This window comes from Panthera onca, chromosome A1 (assembly GCF_046562875.1).
Source record: "Panthera onca isolate mPanOnc1 chromosome A1, mPanOnc1 haplotype 2, whole genome shotgun sequence".
Classification (NCBI taxonomy): Eukaryota; Metazoa; Chordata; class Mammalia; order Carnivora; family Felidae; genus Panthera; species Panthera onca.
Window position 1 is genome coordinate 99648812 of NC_138339.1, and position 11124 is coordinate 99659935.

General features: G+C 38.7%; 1 protein-coding gene across 4 annotated transcripts in view; it reads left to right on the top strand.

The window, feature by feature from the left end:
* CERT1 (ceramide transporter 1) overlaps positions 1-448 on the top strand; it is a 102790-nt gene extending 102342 nt beyond the window's left edge. For all 4 annotated transcript variants that reach the window (XM_060637785.2, XM_060637784.2, XM_060637783.2 and 1 more), the window contains one exon: positions 379-448. The gene's annotated coding sequence lies outside the window, so the exon portion shown is untranslated. The remainder of the gene's footprint in view (positions 1-378) is intronic.
* Positions 449-11124: the final 10676 nt, after the last annotated feature.

Genomic DNA, 11124 nt, shown 5'->3' on the forward strand with positions numbered 1-11124 from the left:
TAGTTAAAACTCATAGTCAATTCTTGATAACTGGTATTTTATAGCATAATTTTTATTGAAGACTAAGAAGAAGGAAATGCTGGTTTTGGGGGTGTAAACCCAGAGAATTCTGGTTGATTCCCTCTTTGCTTATCTATGGTATATTTCCCTTCTTTTTTGAGTTTTCAAAACGTTCCTTCTGTTCCTTGCTGATCAGTTTCAAGTATGTAAGGTTTACAATTTTAACATTTTTAACGGTGAAAATCTATAAAGAATAAATATTTAATAGAGATCTGTGTATTCCCTGAATTCACAGGGTAGGAGGAATCTGTTCTGGTAGTCTTGCCACTCTCAGTAATAATGTATTTCTTAATTGTTTACTTATTTTCTTTCCTGCAGTGACTGAAGCAAGGCTGTGTGACATTCCATGTTGGAGGAAAAAAATAAAAAACAAAATTGAATGCTCTAAGCTGGAACGTAGGATCTATAGCCTTGTCTGTGGCCCAACACCCTGGCCTTGTGTACAAAAATGAAGAAATATTGCAATAGCAAAGGTGAACATCTAACACTAGCTGTCTCCTGCTAGATCTCCTCGCTCAGCATATAACTATAAATACATGTAAAATTACATGTATATGGCTATATTTTTATTTGCTTGCTCCTAGAAGAGAAAAAAAAAAAAAATCAACTTTGAATCACAACTAGGAATTGATGCTTTAATTTTTGGAAACTTTTTCAGAATTTTTAATTTACTATGGTCCGGCCTAAGATCCTCATTTGTATCAGGTTTTGTGCACAAAAGAAAAGCACAAAAGTTGAATGCACATGGGGCATGTGCTTTCTGTGCACCAAATATCTGGATGGGGTTCTTTTTTCAGGCCTATGGTTAAATCTGTGTTCAGAATTTTTTGACTTTTTTGCTTTGTATAATCATAGAATTCATTGCTGCTGATTTCTATAATGATTCATGTTACGTAAAGTGTCTCTTAATAACTGAGGGCTGTCAAATAACCTGTGATTTCACCTTTTCTATAGTCTTACTCCTATGAAGAACCTTGGTTCTGATGGAGAAAGAGTGAAAAGCTTTATTTTTTCCCCCAGGTATCTTTATATTTCTATTGTATTTTTAGTTGTGTAATGTGTGCTACAGATTTTTTTCAGTTTGTTTACAAACACAATTTGGTAATTCCTAAATTGGTTCTGTCTGCCACCAAACGGAAACAGAAATCTTGTGGGTATAAACTACTTTTTGGTACAGTGGTAAGGATAAAATGAGCTCATATTTTCTCAAAATTTGTAAGAGCATATACGGTATTTCTTGTTAAGGTAAATCAGGCTGTTGGGGTTTGACATTTGATTCAGTATTTCTGGTGTTCGTAACAGGCATGTTTGTCAGTTCTTCTAATTTGGCTCAGTTTAAAAGATATGTTGCAGGATATGCATATAAAATGTGAGCAGTGCTCCGGTTTGCCTCTTGATCAGAATTTGCAGCAGAGCAGTAAAGGATTCCATGTGATTCAAACTGAAATTCTTTCCTTACTTGCTGTAAGAGCTTAAATGTAAAATACCTTCTTTAGTTTTAGGCCTCTGTGAAAAACCTTGAAGCATGGAGTTGAGGCAAGGAATGGTACTCACTGAAGTAGAAATGACTGCCCACTTCAAAATCTTCATTGTGTTTATACACAAATTTGCTTACATATGTCAGAGGCATTTTGTAGATGCTATGCTGACTTGTTCATCTCTGTAGAAACACAGAAATCAGACCCATTTTGTAAAGCAGAAAGTCATGTCACTTGGAACATGTCCTGTATATATTTCATACATGGTAATGGAGTCTTAATGATAAATGCAAGGTGATAATTTAATGATGGGATTAGTCTGATCACTTAATATGCACAATCCTGGAAGTGAATTACTTGCATCAGATATAGTGGTATTTATTATTCTGTACAGAGAGAAAAATACATATAAAACATATGCTTATATTACATGCACGCAGATTTCATGTTCCATAAATCTTTTCTATTTTTTAATTTACCTTTCTCTAATGATGTGCATGGAATATGCCTTATACAGAAAAATGCTGTTCATAATTTGACTATGTGGAAAAGTGCCTATATGGTGGTAATGCTAGTAAGGCAAATAAGACAAATTATCATATGAGTTTACTACATCACCAGTTAACATTTTATATTGTGATGTTTAAAAAAGAAAAGTTTATACCTCAAATGTGTATTTTATTTTACAATCAGCTGTGGGGTTGGGATGGGAATATGGGAGGGTTGGGGAGGGAAGGTTTATTAACCTTAGCCGCTGATGGGAATCTTCAAAAAAAATTCTCTATGCCCACTATAAATGTTCTTCTGTTCGCCATTTTTGGTAACTATCATAAACATGGACAAGTAACTCTTTCATAACTAAATTGAATAGCTTCATTTTACAAAGGTATGGAAAACTTAACAAAGCAATGTCTAAATCTAATTATCATTAGTTGCATTTGCACTAACTGTTAGATACACTTTTGCAATTCTGTAAATGAAATGATTACACTAAAAATATTTGTATAAAAAAAAGAAGATACATTTTACCTTTAGATAACTGTACAGGTACTTCACTAGAGTTAATCCCATCCGGTCAGATTTAGAAATGAGTTGGGGAATGCGAAAAGAGTTTTAAAGAGCTCACAATTTGGAGAGGTACTAGCCATTTTAAACAATATTCAGACCCTCTAGAATTATTTCTGTATGGCTAATTCTTTAATCAGTATCTGAATATACATGATGTTTTCCCAAACACAGTAATTTCTTCTGTCTCCCAAACAAAAACAAAAAACAAAAAAAATGATCCTTTTACTACTCTTCTTTTCAACTAGTTCAACACTCTTTTGTACTGTGATAGAAATTTGGAAAATACTGGTAATGATGGGTTTTGTCCCTGACTGCCCGCTGTACAGGACAGGAGAGCACAGTGTTTCACTTGGAACTCAGGACTCCTGATTTTGAGGTGGAGGGTGATCACAGCAGCTCTTGGTTTGGGAACACCACAAAGGCGATCGAGGTAGACCGAGGAGGGGATGGCTGGGAGGGAGGTATAAGAACACAAAATAAGGAAAAGGAAGAATGGGTTTCCCGTTTGTTGAGTTTCATCGGCTAACTTGTACACCTATACAACATCAGTGTCAACTGCTATTGAGAACATTTTAGTTGGGCTGAGCTGGTTCTCTTGTGAAATTGTGCTGGTTAATTAAGCTTATCAATTGTTTGTTCAATTAAACACTTTCACCAGTATTTAGTCCGAGTTGTACAGACAATGTATTTGGATTACTGTCATTGTTCACCTACAAACTCAAAACATAATCATTTTAAAGTACCTTGGGAGTGTGTAGAGTGTAACTATTCTATAATAGCTTTATGATCCTGATGTTTTTAAAAAATAATAAAGTTGGATCTTCCATGTTACAATCACAAAATTAAAACCAGTATTTAAAAGTGGAAAAGTATTAAAATATTATGGACAAATGTACTTGCTTGCTTGTTTTCCTTAACCCCTAGATACTGCCTGCATAATTCTAAATTTTTTTTAATGTTTTTATTTATTTTTGAGACAGACAGAGTATGAGCAGGGGAGGGGCAAAGAGAGAGAGAGAGAGAGAGAGAGAGAGAGAGAGAGAGAGAGACACAGAATCTGACGCAGGTTCCAGACTCTGAGCTGTCAGCACAGAGCCTGATGAGGGGCTTGAACCCACAAACTGCAAGATCATGACCCAAGCTGAAGTCGGACACTTAACCGACTGAGCCACCTAGGCACCCTTGCCTGCATAATTCTAAATAGTTAAGAGCTTGAAATAACTCCAGTTTAATATTTTTTAAACTAGAGGTTGTAACCCAGTTAGGGATCAAGAAAGCCACGTAAATATTTTTTAACAAAATAGAACAGAATGGAATAAATCAAGTACATAGCATGTGAATATATATATATTTTTTAATACTTATTTTGAGAGAGAGAGAGAGAGACATAGCATGAACACAGAGGGTTAGAGAGAGGTGCTGACACAGAATCTGAAGCAAGCTCCAGGCTCTGAGCTGTCAGCACAGAACCCAGTGTGGGCTGGAATTCATGAGCTGCGAGATCGTGACCTGAGCCAAAGTCGGGCATTCAAATGACTGAGGCACCCAGGCGCCGCGTGAATATTTAAATATTTTGTGAATCTTTTTTCATATGTATGTGTGTGTGTGTGTGTGTGTAGTGGATTATAGTGTGAAATGAATTTCTTACTTATGGAAGCTGATGCAAAGTTTTTTCAGATTGCTAGAAAGTAAGGCCATATATAGTTGGGTATTTCTAAAATGAAAGCACAGTGCCAGTCATGCACACTTAAAATTCAACTACATGTAGCGGTAATTAAATCCTGTCTCGTTTATTTAAATTACATGGACAGCTCCACCTGTTACACTTAGGGAATCTATGCTCTAGGACAACCATGAGAAGGGAAGTGTGGATTTGCAGTTCAGTCAGTGGGTTCCTCCATGGTTATATTAAAAGACACTGAGCATATTTCTCTCATGTTCAAAGATATATACCATCTAAAAAAACATGACCTCTAAAAACAGGCCAACTACTTAACCTGGTGGGGTGCTGGAGAGAAAATCTGGCTGTTGTATTGGATTTTATTTTAATGTGTTGGATTTGTTGACAGAAATAGTTTGTGGTCCTTGTGGCACACTTGTAAGAAGTTTTTCAAGAGTGACTCTAACTATATGCAGTTTTTGCCTTGGGCTTGACCTGAAATGTAACCTGCAAATAAGGCGTAGTTCTAACTATTTCAAATTGGGTTGACTTTATGGCATGTTCCAAATTTTGCCATTGTGTAAACTAGATTACAACAGGACTCATATTGTTAGTATTTGCATTATTTACCCATTGAAACAAATTTTCTGTGAGCCTTCCAGGTCTGTATACTTTGGATAGCATTCAACAAATACCGTAAAGGTAAACTTTTTGGCCTCTTAAACTCTCTTCCACAGAATTCGAGTTTAGTACTAGAACAAATGTTAACTGTCTTTAAAGCTACAAAAGGAGATCCAACCAGGATTTTACCCAGGTTTTATGATTGTTGAGGTGCTGAATGATGATGTCTCTCTAAGTGTCTGGAATATGAGAAACTAACTGCCTTTTATCTACCTTCTTCCAGCATTGCCGCCCCTGCTGGCTGGTGGTGGTATCGCCCCTATTTTACAGTAAGGTGTCAGGCCAGGCTGGGTTCCAGGCCTACTTGAATGATTCCAAAGTCTTTTCTTTCCATTAGATTCTGCTGATTTTTAACGCTTTAGGTATTTAATACCTATTAGTGTTTGATGGACTAGAATTGACATGCATGAAGACTAGCACTTTTGAGGCATGGGTATTAACACCACACACTTCATTATTGGCTTTACAAAAATTCCAAATACCTGTATGTCATAAAATCCTACCAGATGTACAAGTTTTATCTTAAGATTAAATTTGACCATCATTTGATGCCTTGACTGCCTTCCTGTCCTCCAGCTTAAAGGGGTAAGACAAGGAACTCTTATCATTAAAAAAAAAAAAAAAAAAAAAGCCACAAGCCCAAGGAAGTTCATTTATTGGGTTTTTTAATCCACAGACAACCTCCAGCATAGCTACCACTGTTTTGTGAAACACCCGTGTTTATAAAATAGCAAAACGACCCCTGAGGTAGCAAGTAAAGCAAGCTGTAGATCCCCTTCCAGTCATTTCACTCTGGTACTTTCATGTTACTCTTCCTTAGAATTGGGAAGCCAAAGTGGGAACTGGGTCCAGCAGCAGGGGGATCCATGTGCAACAGCTACATGAGGATAGTCCCCCGTCCATGCAATTTTAGCCTTGTGTACAGATAGCATTAATTCTCCACACTCAAAACAATTCCAAGAGCAAGTATTTATTGAGCACCTACTCCATGCCATGCGGTGTTACATGATCAGGGATACAACAATGAACGGAACATCTGGCCTATGTTGTTTTTGTCATAACCAAGCTTTTTAGGAATGTATATAAACTAAGAGGAAATAGGCTTTGCAATCAGGAACATTTGAATAAGGTGCATTGAATGATATACTTAGCTACCTTCAAGATATGCAAGTGTTTTGTTTTTTGATTCTTGGTTCTCAGTTGTGTTCTGAAAAAGTAAGAAATGGGTTGTTGCTGTGTTTTAACAAGTTACCAACTTCTGTCAATATTGATAGCACCAAATTGGTAAATTGTCTAATTGTTCACTTTATTTTAAAACTGCTGTTTAATTTGTGGTTTGTGAATTTTCACTTTTCATTACTAACATCCAGTAAAGTTTGTTATTTCTAAGTGAATTTTTCACCATGTTCCTGGGAATCCTGTGTTTAACATACCAGAAAGGAACGAATGGCTTAGAAGACAGAAGATGAGAAGACAGAGACGAAATTTTTGGGCTCTCACTTGAACAGTTTTGATCTTGCCAAGTCATTTCAATGTCTGCATCTGTTTTTCTTTTCTGTAAAGTAATAATCATCTACATCACAGGGTTGTTTGGGGAAGAGTGAGACAACATATTTAGAATTTCTTGAAAACTTTTAAAGCACTCTGCAAATGTTAGGGATTATTTAGTCAACCACATGCATGCTGCATATTGTCTTTTGAGTTTAAAGACAAGAAGGATGTAAACATTTTTGGGCTTTGGGCCGAACTGTAAGTTACTTGCCTTGTCTGTCTGCGGTTTTGCCTGCAGGTGTATGTCTAGTGAGGGAGAAAACTAGAGAGATAAAGCCACTTCATGGAACCCAGAAGGCTCTGTGAAGTAGTTTGATTCATTCTACCAGCACTGAAGGTCTGTTTTGAGCATTATTGTTTAACACATCTAAAAAAAAACTCAATGGGGTTTGATGCCTGGTTTTGTTAGGATGTGGAATAAGTCTTGCTAATGTCATTTTTACTTGTACATAATTCTCATTACAATGCCAGAAATGGGGAGGGGAAATAATGAGTTTTTAAAACTTGAGAAATGGAAGCAATAGCATCGTGTCTCAAACTAGAGCTGCCTGGCTGTCTGTCCCGTGTTTATAAAATAGCAGCTGAATGGGAAAGAGTTCTGAGCTGGAGAATCCGTGTAGAGAGTCTCCTAAGTGATGTCTTTGCCTTTCTATTTATCATCAGTTCTCCCTCCTGCCACTATGAAATTGTACTGTAATACATAATGCCTCTTGCTTAAATGTTTTACCAGTGCTCTCTAGAACGGAGTCCACACTGCTTGACTTCAGTCTAATGTCAAAAGTTATCTTGTAAGAGTTTAGCCTTAGTCTGTCTGCCTTACCAGCCCGACTCACCTTAGTCCCTCTACAAATGAATCATCCCTGTCGGGTGGATTTACTCCATGTCTGTCACTCAGCAATCAGAAGCAAGTTACCTTCTCAGGCACTCCTCTCTCCTCCCTTCAGTCAACATTCAGAACTTACTTGAGGGTCCCAATTTCTGACCTTAATTATACCAGCCCTTCAACTCTTCCTCTTCAGTTCCATTGTGCTTTTCCCCCTTCAGAGTTGGATTATATCAGTATGACATTGTTGTATTAACTAATAAGCTAGACTCCAGCTTTTCAGCCCCACTGACATAAACCTCAGAACATAGCTCCCTCTCCACCTAAAATCAGCAGTTTCAATAGAATGTTTAAGGCAGTAAAGAGGGAAAAAATGGATAGGCTGTGAAATACAGTAAATGGAGCAGAGAGGGGCAGAGGGTTTTAACTTCAATGAAAGGTGCAGATTTGAAAACCAAAGAGAGAAAGGGAGGAGAGGTTGTCCAAGAAGGATATGTTACATACAAAAGGAGAAGATCTAGCAAGAGGGACATAATTATCTTCTCTTCCCTTAGGATGTAAGCCCTTAGAAAGAGATCCCAATCTCCCAGCAAAGGATAGTAGCAGATGTGCAAGGAATTGTAAAGCACTGTCACAGCCCACATGGGTCTAGGCTGCAAAGACAAGTAGACTTAGCTGAGCAGCTGATGAAACATGACAAAATGGGAGACCATTGGCTAAGCGACCTCTGCCCAGAGCCCCTGTGGTGCCATGCATTAGGTAACTAAGCTGTTCCCTAAACTGGACAGACGTGAGATCCATACCACAGCCACTAAAAAGATATCTCATTTCCATCTTTGGATAATAGAATGAGTCTGTCTATATATATATATATATATATATATATATATATATATATACAGCATTTCATAGAACATAGAGAGGTACTTAAGGCCTTAGAAGCCACTAATCCGGCAATCTCCTCTGACAAGGGAACCAAGGAAAAGAGATTAAGGTCTCACAGCCAATGAGTGGCAAAGCCACGGCTGGAATGGAGGTCTCTGGATTCCCAACTCAACACTGCTGTGCTCCTCCTGTTGTAAATGACTATTATTTTCTCTTTGGAGTAAGTCCTAATTATACTCATTTTGTCGGCTATTTAACAACATTGAGGACCTTTAAGATGCTGTACTAAGGTGACAAGAAAAGGCATGGTCCCTTCACTGTCTTCATTAGACTTCTGTCCAGTCTGGAGGAAAATGTGGGCAAGATTTACCATTAAAATACAAGAAAAAAAAGATCTTCAGTTTTATTTCTATATATATATATATATTTTTTATCATTCAGGTCTTTTATTTGACAATACACATAATTCAATATAATTTATCAAGAAATACACATTTATTGGAGATGTATGCCCAACATTTTTTTCCTGGTGGTGTTCAAGGTTTGTTTTCTACTGGCTGAAGTAGGCACTGTCCTAAACAAGTTAAAAGATGAGCATTTCCCCAAGAGCTTTCCATGTAAAATTACAATTATCCAGGCTATACCAGCAAGCCAACTTTAAGCTTTTGCTATTTACCAAGGGTTGTACAATGTGGGCGAGAGCATCCAGATGGCCAGAGGTGAATGGGCTACTCCATACACACTGACTCTATCTTGCTCTTAAGAGCAATAAAGTTTAAGAATGAGGTAGATCTCTCACAGGTTATATATACCCTAGATCAGAAAAGACTAAGGCAGGCAGTGCATTAAAACTGGATGGTTTTACTTTAAGAGCCCTTTGAGGCTAGAGCCCAAGTCCAGACAGTGAAATGGGCAGGGAGGAAGAGACTCCTCTGATCTCTTTTGTGAGCTTCAAGGGGTACGAGAGAGCTGGCAGGTGAGGTTCTTCTGTCCCATATCATTTAGGGCGATCAATACTCAATTTGCTTTATTGTGTCCAATGTTCCTAACATGCAATCCCAGATGGTTTTAGGATGGAGACTGAGACAGAATTGCTCCATTGGCCCCCACCCCCACCTCATCTAAGCCCTGTTGACCATTTCAAATTTCAAGTGACAGGAAAGCAAAGGAGTTCCATAATCAACATCGGCTAGATGACTACAGCCTTTCTATTTTGGATTACTTCCTTATGCTGAGAGTTTCCTCAACAAAACACACGAGGTGCTGCTCTGTGTTAGCAGCTGGCACAAGGTCCTTCTTCCTTTAAATGCTCCCTGCCATCTGGCTTCAGAATTAACCAAATGGAATGGTCTGTTGAGTCAGTTTCTTGACTCAACAGTCAAGAGTAATCCTGCTCCAGGCTTGAAATCCCCAGAAGTTAAACTACAAGAGTCAAACTTGGGGGGTTACAAGGAGGGTGAGGCGAGGCTTCAAACTTTGGGGCTACAAGGTAGGTGAGTGAGGCCAGTGAGTGGATAGTGGTAGATTTAAACCTCTTTAAAAGTAGGTTTGCCTTTTTTTTGTCCCCCCTACTCTTATGTGGGACCTTTGGGAGAGAGAGTAGGGACCAAGGGGAATAGTGAGGACAGTGAGGGGAATAGGCTGCTAAAACTACAGATGTGGAGACTTTAATGTTGGGGGATAGGTTGTCACAGGGTAGGTGGGAGGGTAGACACCAAAGCCACATAACCCATTCTAGTTGGTTGGTTGTTCTATTAACTAATTAATCTCTAGGATTAATTCTAATTAAGTCTTACTGACTGGCACTTGGTCTCTCCATAGGTGTTTTCCAACCGTGTGCTTCTGAATAAACAATATGCTAATACTCTCACGTTCACAGGAATACCAGGTACCTCATACTGAAATCCAAGACTGGTAGAGCAGCAGCAGCTGCAAGGTAACTGTCATGTTCTGGCCCCACCCCAGACCAAGGGGATCAGAAACTCCGGGGGTGGGGCCCGGCACTCTGTACGGACAAGTCCTCCAGGTGAGTGTGCTGCACACTCAAGTTGGAGAAGCACTGGATGAGAACACTCTCATGCTCTACCTCCTAAATCCAGCCGTTACCCAGGGCTCTTCTATTGGCCTTAGGGAGCAGCTGCTTGAGAACTGTTCACGTGTTCTGTGACAATCCGGTACCCATGCCTCCCATCAAACTTGCTCAGGAAGGAAAGGAAAACAAGGGGGTGGAGTGTTCCATGTACATCACAATGAAAAGGTAATCTGTTCAAACGTAATTGTAAACTAAATCATTTGCCATGCTCTCTCGACTTCCAGTGTAGAGGTTATCCATTCATTATTTTTGCTGACTGGGCAAAGTTCATTATCAATAAATTCAAGTCTTGTCCGTAACAGATAGTTTTTGAAAAATATTAGTCTTCAAAACAATTCTATAATGACTTTGCCACCCTTATTTCAACCTTCTGCACACAGTGGATTTGTATTTGATGTGTTTTGCTGTTCTGTGTCCTCTTAGGATGTTCCTTTGAATTTAATTCTCTATCCTAAGATGAGGAAAAAATCCTGTCCTGCCACATGCAGCTCACTGCTCATCCATCACCCAGTAGATAAGGGCATTGAAAACTCTCCACGGTCACCTGTCCAGCCTGCTTCACTCTGGAGGGCTTTGACCCTACAAGTGATCACATGTCATTTTCAGGAAAAAAAATTCAAACTGATTTTCTAGCATCTGGGCCTTGGTACTTAAGTGATTCGTACTCCCCTTTCACCTCCAACTGTAGCAGAAGGGCAATCAACAATTCCAAGTAAATAGCAATCAGCCTTGAAAGAGGCCAACTTCAGCTTTGCTAAACTCTACTCCCCCAGTCAGCTGATACAGCTGAAATGTACAATGGCCATTTGGTTTTGGCTGCCTAATC